Raw genomic sequence first — 17,312 nt, 5'->3', positions numbered from 1 at the left:
TCTTTTGGTGAAACCTTACACACTCTAAGGGAGCAATTCCACTGGGAAAGCCAGGATTTTTCTGATTCAAAAAAGAGGCTTAGGGATTTCTTACTCCTGCCTCAGCATGGGCCTTTAGCTATACCTCCTGTAGTAGACATTGTTGATCTCATTTTGGAATGTAGTTTGGCCCCTGAGTCTTTGCTTCTGCTCCCAGAAAACCTGATAGATACTACAGGGTTCCTGATTCTCACAAATTCCTTTTTAAAAGTCCTATTGCGGATCCAGAGACTATTTCACAGGGACCCAAGGGCATTAAGGCTTCTACTGGTAAAAATCATACCCCTTCTGATAGAGACTCCAGGGTGCTGGATAGATGGGGTAAGAAGGTTTACACTTCTGCAACCTTGGCCATTAGGGCCTTAAACTGTCGGTTTCATATGTTAAAGTATCAACAACATGTTATTGGATTGCTTAAACAAAAAATGATGATTCCTGACTCTGCTGAAAATAAAGAATTACAGGATTTAATGCATTCTGCTGAACAGGTTGGAAAGCATACTTTGCAATGTGGATTTGATTTATTAGAGGAGAGGCCACTTGCAGGGCTGCTGTCACTGGGTCTGTACTCAGAAGGCATGCTTGGCTTAAGGAGCAATCTTTGCCCGATCATGTTAAAGCTAAACTGTTGGATGCTCCCTTAAATCAGGACCGTCTGTTTGGCAACAAAGCTGAGGGAGTTCTTAAAAAGATGGAAGATAAAGTTAAATCTATACAAACTGTTGAAGATTTCTTACAAATTCAGCCTCCAGTATTTAGTAGGCATTGGCCCTCTAAGAGTTGGTCCTTTCCAGCCCCTTCCAGGTTTTCTCAATCCAAACCCAGACACAGCAGAAACCCCAGGTTTCAGTCCAAGGGGATACACAAGACTAAGCAGTGTGAGGCTTCTGCATCCAACTCTGGGAGTAGTAGGACTCCCCCTATGGAAAGCTGTCTCTTGCTTTTAAAACTTCCAAGCACTTCTCAACTGAATGCTCCTTTAGGTGGAAAGATTGGTCTTCAGGCCAAAAACTGGGAACTCCTTACCCCCAGGACAAATGGGTTTTAAATAGTGACCCAAGGATACAGATTTCACTTCCACACATTACCAACACCAAGCAGATGGCCCGATCTACTCCCAAATCAGTGGGCAGAGGCCCGAAAGCAAGTACCTTCTCTCTTAAGTATGGGGGCTATTCAGTTGGTACCAGAAGAGGAAAAGGGACAAGGTTTCTATTCAAGACTTTTCCTGGCACCCAGAAAAGACCATTCATGGCATCCTGTCCTGGACCTTTCTACTCTAAACACCTTTTTTGATGATTCCAAAATTCAAGATGCTGACTCTTCACCAGTTGCTTCCTATGCTAGGCAAAGATTGCCTGGTTGGCAACACGATTTAAAAGAGGCATACCTGCACATCCCTATCAGGGAATCTTGCAGAAGATACCTACGCTTCAAAGCAGGCTACATGCACTATCAGTTCTCTGCACTGCCCTTTGGCTTATCTACTGCGCCCAGGGTATTCACAAAGTGCCTAGCTCCAGTCATTGCATTTTGCAGACAAAGAAATATTCAAATATACCGATACCTGGACGATTGTCTAATTCAGGCAGAAAGCCAGGACATACTTATGAATCATCTGACCTTTGTACAAAGGGTGCTGACTTGTCGGGGGTACACCATAAATGAAAAAAAATCACACCTGGTATCCCATCAAATTATATTCTTGGGAGCAAGCTTGAATACAACTTCCCAGATGGCTTTCCTCATGCCAGAGAGACAGATTAATTTGACAACCTACTTCAAACAAGTGGTCCCAAAAACCCTGCTATCTGCAAGGGCAAATACTGCAAGCCTTGGGGGTTCATGGCCTCCTGCATTCTTCTAATTCTATATGTAAGACTGCATATGAGGAAACTACAATGGTATCTAAAAAGCCTATGGTGCCAACATTCTCAAGATCTAGAAGCAATGATTCCTATCATACCTTGCCTACGCCTAGAGTTCCTTTGGTGGGCAGAGGCCTGTCACCAAAACAAGGGACTACCATTCACACTTCCCCCTGTCACCCAAACCCTAACAACAGATGCATCAGACTCTGCATGGGGGCCTCATCTGGCAGGGAAGTGCATTCAGGGCAAATGGAACCCAAGTCAAATGTACCTGCATATCAATCAAAAAGAAACGTTAGCTGTACAGAATGCTCTGACACCTTTCAAGGACCACATTCTTCCAGGACAACTAATGGTAAAGACTGACAACACCACTGTTATGTGGTACATAAACAAGCGGGGGGGGGGGGTACACATTCTTACCCCCCTCTGCAGATTAGCCATGGCATTGTGGAACACAGCCTTGAGCTACCAAGTGAATCTACAAGCTCAATTCCTGCCAGGAAAACTAAATATACTGGCAGACGGACTAAGCAGGAACTTCATGGACCCACGCAATTGGAAACTGGAACATGTTGACAAGCAAATGGAGGAGCCCAGATAATAGACCTGTTTGCCTCCTCCCAGAACTATCAATTGAACAAATTTTGCACAAGGATTCCCCACAAACAAGCTTGGAAAGTGGATGCTCTGTCCAGCTAGAAAAATGTATCAGTTTATGCCTTTCCTCCCCTGCCTCTGCTCTCCAAAGTACTACTAAAGATCAAACAGGACAAGCCAAGGACTATTTTGATCGCACCAGACTGGCGATGCCAGCACTAGTACCCCCTCTTGTGCAGTTTGTCATGGTTGGCCCCATGGCACCTGTCTCAGACTCCTTCCCTGTTGTTTCAGCAGGAGAACCAGATTCTGCACCCTTAGCTTCAAACACTGAACCTAGCAGCCTGGCTAATTACCTAATCTCTCCTTTACCATCCCTCAGTAAACCAGTGATTGATATCATTTTAGAGGGAAGGAGGCCTAGTACTAGAAAGTCTTATGCTGCAAAATGGAAAATATTCTGTGCCTGGAACCAATCTCAAGGGATGAGCACAGCAGCGCCCAATTTACCTTAGATTTTACAATACTTAACTGAGATGCTTCACAAGGGCTTGTCCTTTTCCTCCATCAAAATTCATGCCTCGGCCATTTCAGCTCATTATAACACAGAACCTCCCTTCTTCTCTCACCCACTGCTTAAGCAGGTCCTCAGAGGGGCCAAAAATTTAAGGCCACCCAGGAGAGCTCCAACTCCAACTTGGGACCTTAACTTTGTCTTGGAGAAACTCACTCTTCCTCCTTTCGAGCCAGCTGCTACTGCAGATTTAAAATTCCTTTCTTGAAAAACAGCGTTCCTTTTAGCAATCACTTCAGCAAGAAGGGTATCTGAGTTACAGGCCCTTATGGCAGTGGAGCCTTTCATCATCTTTCAAGCGAACAGGGTGTCCCTCAGAACCAATCCCTCCTTCATGCCCAAGGTGGTATCTAGTGTGGCTCTTAATCAGTCCATTCATTTGCCGACCTTCTTTCCTAATCCACAGAACAAAGGGAACAGATACTGCACTCCTTAGATGTGCACAGACCACTTAGATTCTACATGGACAGGACTAAACTCAAAGGAAATCTGAACAACTGCTGGTGGCATTTGCTGCAGGGACAGAGGGGAAGGCTATTTCAAAGCAAACCATTTCTAAATGGATAGGCCATTGCATTAATTTCCTGCTATAAGCACCATGGAAAACCTATCCCACAGGGCATCAGACCCCATTCAACCAGGGCTTACATCTACCTCTACAGCCTTTCTCAGAAGCGCCCCTACCAGGGACATCCTAGTAGCTGCTACCTGGAGTTCTGTACATACTTTCACCAAGCATTATCATTTGCCAATTTTCTCTAAATCCAGAGCTGGATTTGCCACTGCAGCCTTGCAGGGTCTTATAGCTGGTACTAATGCTATTTAAATTCCTCCTCCCAACCTTAGCTTTGGGAATCTACCCAAATGTATTGACTGCAACAGTGAAACACGAAGAACATAGTACAGTTGTGTACACTTACCATAAATGTAGATGTTCGTGTGTATTTACTGTTGCAGTCCTGGTTTACCCTCCCTCCAGCCCCCTGACTTTTTGGCTATACCTCTACTCTCCTTTACTATGCTTAAAAGCTTTTTGGTGTATTTGCTTTTTTGTTGGAGGTATAACTTTGTATATGTATTGAATTGCTCCCCATTATGGGGGCACCTGACATCTGGGGCAAGAAAAACTGATGTAATGGCGTTGGCTGCATGTTTTATACCCTTTACGTCATGGAAGAAGAGACAGCAACCGACGCAGGACCCAAGACTTTAATCAGGCCAACTGAGGGCTACTGCAAGCAGATAACCCACATGTAATAAACTCGAACACATCCTACTAGTAATAAGTAACCAGACTGACATCCTGAACATGAAGTGCTTTATTGGACCAAACCACAATGCAAAACGATGAACGTCAACCACAAAAAACAGATGGCACCAATGAATTGAGTACAACTACTTAGCGCTTTCACCCATTAATATAAACTGGGCTTCATCACAGTAGAACCATTTTCAATGTCACAGACATTTTAAATACAATTCGTGTTCAGGATATCAGTCTGGTTACTTATTACTAGTAACCCACATGTAATGACTGCAACAGTGAATACACTTGAACATCTACATTTATGGTAAGTGTACCACAACTGTACTTTCCTGGTCATGTTGTTTGCACTGCACCAGATATTTGGTTCCTACAGGAGTCTCACTGAAGCCGATGTGGATAGAATAAAGATGTTCTTCGTGTTTCACTGTTGCAGTCATCACATTTGAGTTATCCCTGCCAGGGTAGCCCTCGGCCGACCCAAATACCAGAGGCTTAGTATTTCTTCATCAGTTGCTGTCACTTCAGTACTGACGTCAGGTCATCAGTAGTATAAAGTAAAGTAGCTGACACCATTACAGCAGTCTTTCTTGCTGTGGAGCCTGAAACAGAAGCAGTTCACACGAGTGTCGGTAGGCCGCTACTGGAGTTTCGTCTACCGAATTCAAGCTGAAGTCTTCTAAACTAAGTACCCCATTGGGGATCCTTTTTCTTGCACTAACCAATGTTAGAAAAGGTTAACAATTGTCTCGCCTGTGGAAATCAAATATCACACTGAGACTTTCATTCTTACTGCATCATTTGTTAAGGCCTAGACCTCAACGTCCCGTGCTGTCCCTTCTGCGCTTTGTTCAACACCAGAACTATCCGTCATTGGGCCCTTATTGTAGCTAAATATTTTCACTTAGTCTTCGAACTCCGATATGGCTTCAGTAAGCCATCCGACAGCAGATCTTCTGAAAAGGTGTAAAGATAAAGACAGACAGACTGCACAGGTCCAAACCTACCGACGATGCTCCCGTTAAGCTAGTAGTCAGTTCTCCGGTCCTCAGGCACTTTCGCAGCCCCTGATGCCTGCTTCTGTGGATTCGCAGGCCACTACAGAGACCCTTTCAGAGTCCAGTATGCTGCATAACTCTTCTTCAACTAAGGATCTTGCGGTCGTCTCTACCGTGGAGGAGTCTGGAGCTGCTGAGCAGGCACCACCTTCCGAGGAAGTCCTTTGCACTACCAATTCTCGACACAAACCGACGACTTTTGCATCTACCATTCTTTTGAAAACCGAGTTTCTAAGGCCCAGGGTATGAACCATACCCAAGAAACTGATGACCCTAACTTGGGCACCTGCTTTCTTGCCTCAGACCCAAATGCTTAAAATGGTGGAATACCTTATGCTGATTAGGGAAAGCCAAGATACCCCCTACAAAAGGAAAATAAATCTGTCCCCTGTAGTTCTGTCTGTAAAAGAGTCCAGATGACTGATGCATCTGATTTTGAAGACATGCAACCCCTCTCTACTTATGAGGATTCTGATGCAGTGGATTCCATTCCGTCAGCCTCTCCCCCAGAGGATTCTTCCTTTGGGGAAACCCTTCATATTTTAAGGGAGCATTTCCAATGGGAGTGTTTGGACTACTCTGTCTAAAAAGAGATTCTGGGAATACTTGGATCTTCCACAGCACAGACCCTTAGCCATCCTCCCAGTCCTGGATGTTGTGGAAGATGTTTTCCTGGAATCCAGCTTGACTCCTGACACCCTCCCTCCTGCACCCAGAAAACCAGACAGGTACTACAAAGTCCCTGACTCTCACAAAATTTCATTTTAAAAATCCTATTGCTCAGGGGCCTAAAGGGATTAAATCAACCTCTACTAAGAATCCCACCCCCTCAGACAGAGATTACCGAGCACTAGACAGATGGAATAAAAAAAGTATACACCTCAGCTACCCTTGCTATCAGGGCACTAAATTGTCAGTTCCATATGTTAAAATGTCAGCAGCATACCCTGGAACTCCTCAAACAAAAAATTTCTTCCTTTCCTGCTTGTGCAGAATCTAAAGAGTTACAAGAGTTAATGCATTCTGCAAGTCAGTTAACTAAACACACCTTGCACTGTGGATGTTCTTCGTGTTTCACTGTTGCAGTCATCACACTTGGGTTATCTGGCTGCAGGTAGCCCTCTGTTGGCCCGAATACCAGAGTCTTGGGATTTCTGCTTTGAATGCTGTCGCCAACGCCATTACATCAGCATTTCTTGCCGCGTGGGAGCCTGAAGCAGAAGCAGTTCGCAAGTGCCGGTCGGCCGCTACCTGAAATTTTCACTTTTCGAGTTTGACCTGAAGTTTTCTAAAGCTAAGTACCCCATTGGGAATTCTTTTTTCTTGCTCTAACCGATGTCCGAAAAAGTTAACAATTGTCTTGCCTGTGAAAAGCAAATACCTCACACAGATTTTCATTCTTACTGCGTCATCTGTTTAGGCCCAGACCGCAACATTCCTCACTGTAGGTTTTGTACCTTGTTTAATACCGGAACTATTCGTCATCAGACTATCATTGTCGCTAAATTCTTTTGCTGTCATTCTCCATTTTCTGAAGTGGCCTCCATAAGCCATCTTAACTGTCGATCTTCCGAAAAATTGTGAGGATAAAGACAGACCGCATAGGTGCTGAGACCCATTCAGAGTCAAGTATGCCACGAGTTGCTTCTTCGTCTATGGAACCAGTGGATGTCTCTACCTTGGATGGGTCCAGAGCCGCTGTGCAGGCACTGGCTTTTGAGGGTGTATTCTGAACTTCCGATGTGCGCATTAAACTGGCAACTTCATTTTTGACTAAAAATAGAGTTTCTCAGGCCCAGAGTTTGCATTACGCCTAAAAAAACGATGACCAAAGTGCATGCTCCAGCTCCCTTGCCACAGAAACAAATGCTTAGAATGGCTGAAGACCTTGTAACTTTAAGGGAAGCCAGCCTTCACCCTCTAAAAGACAAAGAATTGATTTTCCTTCTGATTCTACAGACCATGAGTCCGATGACTCTGAGTCCTCTGATTATCAGGACATTCCCTTAACTACCGATGAGGATTCAGATGCAGAGGATTCCATTCCCTCTGCCTCCCCTCCAGAGGACTTTTCTTTTGGTGAAACCTTGCATACTTTGAGAGCATTTCCACTGGGAATGCCAGGACTGCCCTCAATCCAAAAAGATACTCAGAGAATTTTTAGACTTGCCTCAGCACAGGCCTCTAGCTATATCCCCTGTCCTGGACATTGTAGATGATGTCTTCATGGAATCCAGTCTTACTCCTGATACTTTACCACAAGCTCCTAGAAACCCTGACAGGTACTACAGAGTTCCTGACTCTCACAAATTTCTCTCTAAGAATCCCACTGCGGATCCAGAGATGGTTTCCCAGGGACCTAAAGGCATTAAGGCTACTACAGCCAAAACCCTACACCTTCGGACAGGGATTCTAGAGCTTTAGATGGGGTAAGAAGGTATATACCCTCTGCAACTCTTGCCAACAGGGCTTTGAATTGCCAGTTTCACATGTTGAAGTACCAGCAGCATATTATGGAACTAATTAAACAAAAAATGTCATTGCTTCCAGATTGTGCAGAAAATAAAGATCTGCAACAACCAATGCATTCTGCAAACCAAGTTAGTAAACATACCTTGCAGTGTGGTTTTGATGCCTTAGAAGCATCTTGCAGGGCTATCGTCACTGGGTCTGTACTGAGAAGGCATGCTTGGCTGAAGGAGCAAATCTTGCCCGACCATGTCAGAGCAAGATTACTAGATGCTCCATTAAACCAGGAAAAATTGTTTGACACAAAAGCAGACGTTCTTAAAAAGATGGAGGAAAAAGCTAAATCTATGCAAACTGTTAAATATTTTTTTACAGGTGCAGCTACCTAGATTCAGTAGGCATTGGCCTTCTAAAAACTGGTCCTTTCCAGTCTCTCCCAGGCATTCTCAGTCCAAACCCAGGGGGCAACAAGTCACCAAAACTACAGTCTCAAGGTATGCAGAGATCTAAATAATGGAGTGCTCCCTCCTCTAAAACAGGGAGTGTTAAGCCTCTCCCTTATGGAAAAAGTTCACATTGACTTGACTACCTCCCCACCAATGCCCAAGTACTTGCACCCCTAGGAGGAAAACTAGCCCTGCATGCACAAAACTGGATGTCCATTACCTAGGACCAGTGGGCCCTAAACATTGTATTCCAGAGATACAGATTCTACTTCCACTCACTACCAACCCCAAGCAGGTTTCCAGACCTTCCTCCAAACCAGTGGGCAGAGGCTCAAAAACAAGTACTTTCTCTTCTCAGTTTCAGGGCTATTCAACCTATGCCTTTAGAGCAAAGGGGATAGGGTTTCTACTCCAGACTATTCCTGGTGCCCCGAAAGGCAGGCTCTTGGCACCCTATCCTAGATCTGTCAATTCTCAACACCTTCCTGGTGGTCCCAAAATTCAAAATGTTGACTCTACATTTTAGGGCAGGCTGTATGCACTATCAGTTCTCTGCACTTCCCTTTGGCTTATCTACTGCACCCAGGGTATTTACAAAGTGCCTGGCTCCAGCCATTGCATACTGCAGGCAGAGAAATATCCAAATTTGCCCATACTTGGATGATTGCCTGATTCAGGTGGACAGTCAAGAATTGCTACTTCAGCACCTGGCATTTGTAAAGACACTTCTAACTTCTCTGGGGTACACCATCAATGAAAATAAATCACAACTGGTGCCCAACCAAAAGATTGTATTCCTGGGAGAAAGCTTGCACACAACTTCCCAAATGGCATTCCTCACTCCAGAAAAACAGGCTTATTTGACAAACTGCTTCAAACTAATGGTCACCAAAACCCATCTATCTGCAAGAACAATACTGCAAGCCCTAGGGTTCATGGCCTCATGCATTCTACTAATTCCATATGCAAGACTGCATATGAGGGAACTTCAGTGGTACTTAAAAAGTCTCTGGTGTCAACATTCTCAGGAACTGGAAACACTTATTCCTATCATTCCTTGTCTAAGGGCAGAGTTCCTTTGGTGGGCAGAGGCATGCAAACACAACAAGGGACTTCCTTTCACTCAATGCCTCACCACCCAAACCCTGACAGCAGACTCTTCAGACTATGTGTGGGGGGCTCACATGGCAGGCAAATGCATTCAAGGCAAATGCAGCCCAGAACAAATTCCCCTGCATATCAATCAAAAAAGAAATGTTAGCCATACAGAATGCTCTGACAGCCTTCAAATACCTTATCTTTCCAGGACAACTCCTGATAAAGACAGACAACACCACAGATTACGTTTGGAATTTCAAACCGAAACAGAGTTGGCTAAGTACCCGTTGAACACATTTTTTTTTTTTCTTGCCTCAGTATTTTTACGGAAAAAAGTAAAAAGTGAATAAACTGCTTTTTGTGTTAGATCATAGATTCACCATACCATACCTACTGTGTTTGTATGTTTGGCCTTGTTGGACGACGTTGTTGGTTGCAGCTCTTGTTTAACAAAGGCACTATTAAAGCACTAGGTTAGACTGCAGGTTGTTGTTTGGGAAGCGCTGTAATTGAGTAAAATGCCGCCGGATGCTCCGACGCCGGCCTGCCCAGAAAAGCGCAGGACAAAACAGCGAAGTTTAGGGTGATGAACCGGGGAGTCCCGACGGTGTCTTTTTCGGGCTCAGGTGAGCCCAGAGGAGTTTCCAGGAGTTTTTCAGGAGGAGGTTACAGTTTACTGTTACAGGATGTCAGGAGTCAGGAGGTAGGCCAGGTGGAGGGGGCTGAGGGGTGACTCTTCTCTCTCTTCCTCAGGTCCTTAGAGCCCTCTCTCTGTTGCCAAGCTCAGCTTCTTTAGCCTAGTTTTATTTGCGGGGGCAGGCCCAGCATTCTCTCATTCTTCCAGTTCACTATTATTGCTTTAAAATGGCAGAAGATTTGATTACTTAGTGATTAGAGGTTCCCTGATATTGTACTTCTATGTAGGGCCTGATAAGAGCTGGATAAGTTTGGAGGAGTTTTGTTTTGAGTGTTTGGGTTTCAGGGTCAGGATGGAGCTTGCAGAGGAGTAGTGACTTATTCTAGATTCTGATGTGGATGTATTTTGATTTTCCATATGGATAGGGATATCGTACGTATCTAATCCTTCCTTTTATGCCTAAGGTGGTTTCTAGTGTGGCTTTAAACCATGACTATACATGCCTACTTTTTTGCAGCAACCCCCAAGATAAAAGAAGATTTGGTTTATGTGATACATAAACAAGCAGGGGGGAACTCATTCCTTCCCTCTCTGCAGGTTAGCCATGGCCCTGTGGAACACAGCCCTGAGCAACCAAGTGCACCTACAAGCTCAATTCCTGCCAGGCAAACAAAATTCACTGGCAAACGACTTAAGCAGAAATCTACTGGACCCACATGAGTGGAAGCTGGAACCCAACTCATTCAAACTTCTAATCTGCAGGTGGGAGACTCCAGAGGTGAACCTCTTTGCCTCTCCCCAAAACCACCAATTGAGAAAATTTGTCACCAGAAATCCCCACAGCCAAGCATGGAAAGTGCATACCCTATCCTTTACATGAGAAAACCTCTCAATTTATGCCTTTTCCCCTCTGCCCCTCCTCTCAACAGTACTACTCTAGATCAAACAGGACAGGCCAAGGATGATCCTTATTCTCTCAGACTGGCCACGCCAGCACTGGTACCCACTCCTATGCAGTCTGACAGAAGTGCCACCCTGGCACCTACATCAGACCCCCTCCCAGCAGGAGGGGGGACAGATTTTGCATCCACAGCTGCAAACCCTGAACCTTGCAGCATGGCTTCTCCCCTGAATACTCCACCAGCAACCCTCAGCAAATGAGTGCTGGACATCATCCTTGAGGCCAGAAGGCCTAGTACTAGGAAATCATATTCAGAAAAGTGGAAAAGATACTGTTCTTGGAGCCAGTTTCAAGGAAAGGACACAGCTGTACCCACCTTATCTCAAATCCTAGATTACCTAGCAGTGCTACTCCACAAAAGCCTATCCTCGTCAATTAAAATTCATGCCTCTGCCATCTCAGCTCACTACAATACTGAGCCACCTCTATTCTCTCATCCTCTCATCAAACAGTTCCTGAGAAGAGCTAACAATTTAAGGCCCATGAGGAGAGCTCCCACCCCTGCCTGGGACCTTAACTTTGTACTAGAGAAGCTCACGCTTCCCTCTTTTGAGCCTGCTACTACAGCAGAGTTAAAATTCCTCTCTTGGAAAACAGCCTTACTTTTAGCCATCACTTCAGCAAGAAGAGTGTCTGAGTTACAGGCACTTATGGCTGTGGACCCCTTCATTATTTTCCTTGCGGACTCGGTTTCCCTCAGGACTTAACCCATCATATATGCCCAAGGTGATATCCAGTGTGGCTTTAAACCAATCCATCCATTTACCAGCCTTTTTCCCAAATCCTCAGAATAAAGGGGAAAGGATTTTGCACTCCTTGAACATGCACCAGACAGCTCAGGTTCTACCTTGACAGAACTAAACCTTTCAGAAAATCTAATCAGCTGCTAGTCAGCTTCACTACAGGGGCAGAGGGCAAGGCTATTTCAAAGCAAACCATTTCCAAATGGATAGCACACTGCATCCATTTATGCTACAAACACCATGGAAAACCTACCCCAAAGGGTATCAGAACTCATTCCACTAGGGCTATCTCAACCTCTACAGCATTCCTCAGGGGAGTCTCTACCAGAGACATCCTGGAAGCTGCAACCTGGAGTTCTGTACACACCTTCACCAAGCATTACCACTTACCTATTTTTTCCTAAATCCAGAGCTGGATTTGTCCCAGCAGACTTACTCTTACATGGCCTGCCTGCCAGCCTCAAGACTTCTTGACTGCCTCCACTCTTCCTCAGTCTGGGAATCAACACAAGTGTGATGACTGCAACAGTGAACACGAAGAACATAGTACAGTTGTGTACATTTACCATAAATGTAGATGTTCAGGTGTATTCACTGTTGCAGTCATGGTTACCCTCCCTCCAACCCCCTGACTTCTATTCTTTCCACCTATCCTCTTTTTTTGCCATATCTTATGGAAGTGGTATTTACTTTTTACTGGAGGTGTCCCACACCACGTAATTGCTTCCTGTTTTGGGAGCTCCTGACATCTGGGGCAAGAAAAACTGGTGTAATGGCGTCTGCTGCATGTTTTGTACCCCTGACCTGACGTCATGAATGAGGCAACAGCATCCAATGCAGAAATCACAAGACTCTGGTATTCAGGCTGACTGAGGGCTACCTGCAGGCAGATAACCCAAGTGTGATGACTGCAACAGTGAATACACTTGAACATTTACATTTATAGCAAGTGTACATAACTGTACGTTTTGACGTCCTAGAAGCTTCTTGCAGAGCAGCAGTCACCGGATCTGTCATTAGAAGGCATGCATGGCTTAAGGAACAGCCCTTGCCAGACCATGTCAAATCTAAATTGTTGGATGCCCCCTTGCACAAAGACAACTTATTTGGCACTAAGGCAGAAGAGGTCTTAAAGATGGAAGAAAAAACAAATTCTATGCAGACAGTTAAGGATTTCTTACAGGTCCAGCCACCCAGGATCAGCAGACATTGTCCTACCAGACACTGGTCCTTTTCTGCTCCCACTAAGCCAGTTCAAGCCAGACCCTAGGGAACCAGACCCCACCGACAGCAGCCAAAGGAAATGCAGAGATCTAAGCAGTGGACTACCTCCACTTCAAAACCAAGGAGTTCTAAGCCCCACCCCCTTATGGTAAGAACTCACAATGACTCGCCTACCCCAACCCCTCCCTCTGCCCACCTTCACTTACCCCTAGGAGGAAAACTCTCCTTTCACGCAAGCACTTGGGCCACCATTAGTAATGACCACTGGGTTCTCAACACAGAGTCCCAGGGATACAAATTTTCTTTCCACACCCTTCCAACCCCAAAAGGGTTCCCAGATCTTCCTCCAAAGCAGGTGACAGAGGTGCAAAAGCAAGTCCTTTCCCTGCTCTCCATGAGGGCAGTAGAGCACATTCCTGCAGAACAGAAAGGACAAGGCTTTCTATTCCAGACTTTTTCTGGTACCCAGAAAAGGGGGCACCTGGCACCCCATCCTCGATCTAGCCATTCTAAACACCTTCCTGGTGATCCCAAAATTCAGAATGCTCACCCTCCAGCTGCTGCTACCCATGCTCTTCAAGGATGCTTGGCTAGCCACCCAAGATCTAAAGGAGGCCTACCTCCACATTTCTATCAGGGAAACATGCAGAAAATATCTCCATTTTAGGGCAGGATCTCAACACTTTCAGTTATCTGCACTGCCCTTTGGCTTATCCACTGCTCCCAGAGTTTTCACAAAATGTCTGGCTCCGGCCATTGCCTTTTGCAGACAAAGGAATATCCAGATTTACCCATACTTAGATGACTGCCTAATTCAGGCAGACAGCCAGGAAAAGCTGCTGAAGCACCTGGTCTTTGTAAAGTCCTTTCTAACCTCCCTAGGGTACACAATCAATAAAAAGAAATCCAAACTGGTGCCCACCCAAGGGATTATATTCCTGGGAGCAAGCCTGGACATAGCATCCCAGATGGCATTCCTTACACCAGAAAAGCAAATTTTCCTGACAGCCTACTTATCTCAACTACCCACTAGACCCCAGCTATCTGCAAGGATAATCCTGCAAGCTCTGAAGTTCATGGCATCTTGCATATTACTCATTCCATATGCCAGACTGCATATGAGGACGCATCAGTGGTACCTAGAAAGACTTTGTTGTCAGTACTCTCAAGACCTGGAGACTCTTACACCTATAATTCCATGCAACAGCATGTTCCCACAACAAGGGACAACCTTTCTCACCATGCCACCCAGACCCTCACCACAGACCCATCAGACTATGCCTGGGGTGGACACCTGGATGGCTGGTGCATACAGGGCCAATGGATCCCACAGCAAATCCCTCTGCACATCAACCAAAAAGAGATGATGGCTGTCCAGCATGCCTTGATAGCTTTCAAGTCCCTTGCCTCCCTGGGGGCTCTCCTCATCAAAGTAGACAACACCATTCTGATGTGGTATATCAACAAGCAGGGAGGAACTCACTCCTTCCCCCTATGCAGGCTGGCCATGACACTTTGGCACACTGCCTCTGCCATGCAACTCCACTTGTTAGCACAATTCCTACCAGGTTCTGTCAACTCTCTGGCAGACTAATTAAGCAGAAATCTTCTGGACCCCCACGAGTGGCAGCTCAACAGAAGAACCTTCACCATAATAACTCAGGTCGACCTCTTTGCCTCCCACACCAACCATCAGCTCAGTAAATTCTGCATGAGGGAGCATCACTGCATGGCTTGGAAAGTGGATGGCCTGTCCTTCCCCCGGGTCAATCTATTGGTCTATGCCTTTCCTCCACTTCCTCTCATCCTCAGGGTACTGCTCAAAATAAGGGAGGAAAAACCAAGGACAATTCCTATAGTCCAGACTGGCATCATCAGTACTGGTAAACCTTTCTGCACAGCCTGTTCCCTCTGCCACCATGACATCTTCCTCAGATTTCAAACCTCCTGATCCAGTGGGAAGGGGAATTCATGCATCCCCAATTGTAGAACCTCAGTTTGGCACCCTGGCTTATTCCCTAAACCCCGATCAATCTGCCAGTATCAGTAAACAGGTTCTAGATGTTATACGTGAGGCCAGATGCCCTAGCACTAGAAAGTCTTATGCAGTCAAATGGAAAAGGTTCTGCACCTGGATTCATGCTAAGGGAGCCAATACTGCACAGTCCTCCCTCCCTCTTAATCTGGATTACTTAACTGACCTGCTACACACTGGCTTCTCTTTTTCCTCTATTAAAATTCATGCCTCTGCTATCTCTGCTCATTTTCCTACTGAACAGCCCATTTTCTCACACCATTTGATCAAACAGTTCCTAAGAGGGGCTAGCAACTTGAGGCCACCCAGAAGAACACCTGTCCCAGCTTGGGACCTTAACTTTGTTGAAAAAGCTCACCCTGTCCCTCTTCGAACCAGCCTCTTTCTGCAGAGCTAAAATTTCTCTCCCGGAAGACTGCTTTCCTCCTGGCCATCACTTCAGCCAGAAGAGTCCCCGAGCTGCAAGCACTCATGGCTCTGGAACCCTTCATCATTTTCCATGCTGATAGGGTATCCCTCAGGACTAACCCATCCTTCCTGCCCAAGGTGGTGTCCAGTGTGGCTCTCAAGCAATCCATTCACTTACCCACCTTTTTTCCTAATCCCCAGAACAAGGAGGAAAGGATCCTGCACACTCTAGATGTGCACAGACATGTCAGATTCTATCTACATAGGACTAAATCCTTCATAAAGTCTGAACAATTGCTGGTTAGCTTTGCTACCAGGGCAGAAGGCAAAGTTGTCTCCAAATCATTTCCAAATGGATAGCACACTGCATCCATTTCTGCTATAAACAGCATGGAAAGCCTCCCCAGAGGGGGTCAGGACTCACTCCACCAGAGCAGCCTCCATCTCTGCAGCTTTCCTCAGAGGAGTCCCCACCAGGGACATCCTGGAGGCTGCCACCTGGACATCTGTTCACACTTTTACCAAACACTACCACCTGCCTCTCTTCTCTAAATCCAGGGCAGGGTTTGCCTCTGCAGTCTTGCAGGGCATCCTATCCAGCCCCTTGTTGCCTTGACTGCCTCCACCCTTTTCCTCAGCTTTAGGAATCCACCAAAATATGATGACTGCAACAGTGAAACAGAACATAGTACAGTTGTGTACACTTACATAAATATAGATGTTCGAGTGTATTCACTGTTGCAGTCCTGGTTTCTCTCCCTCCTCTCTTCTCTGCTCCTTCCTTACAAGGGACTTATTGGTATTTACTTTCTACTGGTGGGTTCTTCCAGAACCTGCCACCTACTTGGGGCTCCTGACAGGTTAGGGCAAGAAAAACTGATGTAATGGCATCGGCTGCCTTACTTTATACTACAGATGACCTGACGTCGGTACTGAAGTAACAGCAACCGACACAGAAATACTAAGCCTCTGGTATTCAGACCGGCCGAGTGCTACCCTGGCAGGGATAACCCAAATGTGATTACTGCAACAATGATTACACTCGAACATCTACATTTATGGTAAGTGTAAACAACTGTACTTTTCTATCTGCACAGATACAGATGGGGGTTCTCCCAACGCCTACCCCTTTGGATCAGGAAGCCTTAAAGCAGCTCTACCCTTCCAGCACCAGCTCCATCTCCGATTTGACACTTTGTTTCGGAGTCCCTTATTGCGAGTTTGCTGAGACGATCTGGATCAGATCTGAAGACAATGATGTCCTCAGATCTGATGATTTCTGAGTTCTCCAGCCCCTGACATGTTCAGAACCAAGTGACTCTCTGAGCCAAAGCATTCCAGTCAGATTTGAGGTGTTGGACTAGACTCCAAAGTTTTTGGAGTTGTCTGTGCCCCTTGGAACCTCAGCCCTGGATAACTTGGCTCCAACATCTGCCTCAGGTAGGTTGTCTTGGGGACAGTCATGGCCAGTGGGGCAGAAACATGTCTTTGCTACAGCATCTTCCTTCTCCCCAGGACAGTCTGCTTTTGAGGTAGTAGAGTATGTGCTCTCTGCTTTGTTAGGACAGATGGTCTGTTCCCCCTTGGATATTACTTCAATATCTTGTGTGTCTCATCTGTGAGCCTCAACATTCAGCTCCACAGGGACAACCAGTCCAAACCCTCTGGACTGCCGAGCAGGGTATCACTGTCTCTTCCGACACTTCTCTGTAACATCCCACTGATGAGATTCCCCAGAAGATAAAGTGCAAAAGGAGACAGATTCCCCACAGGAATCAATCACAGAAGACACTGATTTCGATAAAGGGGAAGGATTCAACAGATCCTGACTTAAAGACATCTCATTTTGGAGATCCACAAGCAGTGGGGTGGTTTGTCCTCCCAA

This window comes from Protopterus annectens, chromosome 1.part2 (genome assembly GCF_019279795.1).
Source record: "Protopterus annectens isolate FY-2018-M chromosome 1.part2, PAN1.0, whole genome shotgun sequence".
NCBI lineage: Eukaryota > Metazoa > Chordata > Ceratodontiformes > Protopteridae > Protopterus > Protopterus annectens.
Note: the sequence above shows the minus strand (reverse complement) of the source record.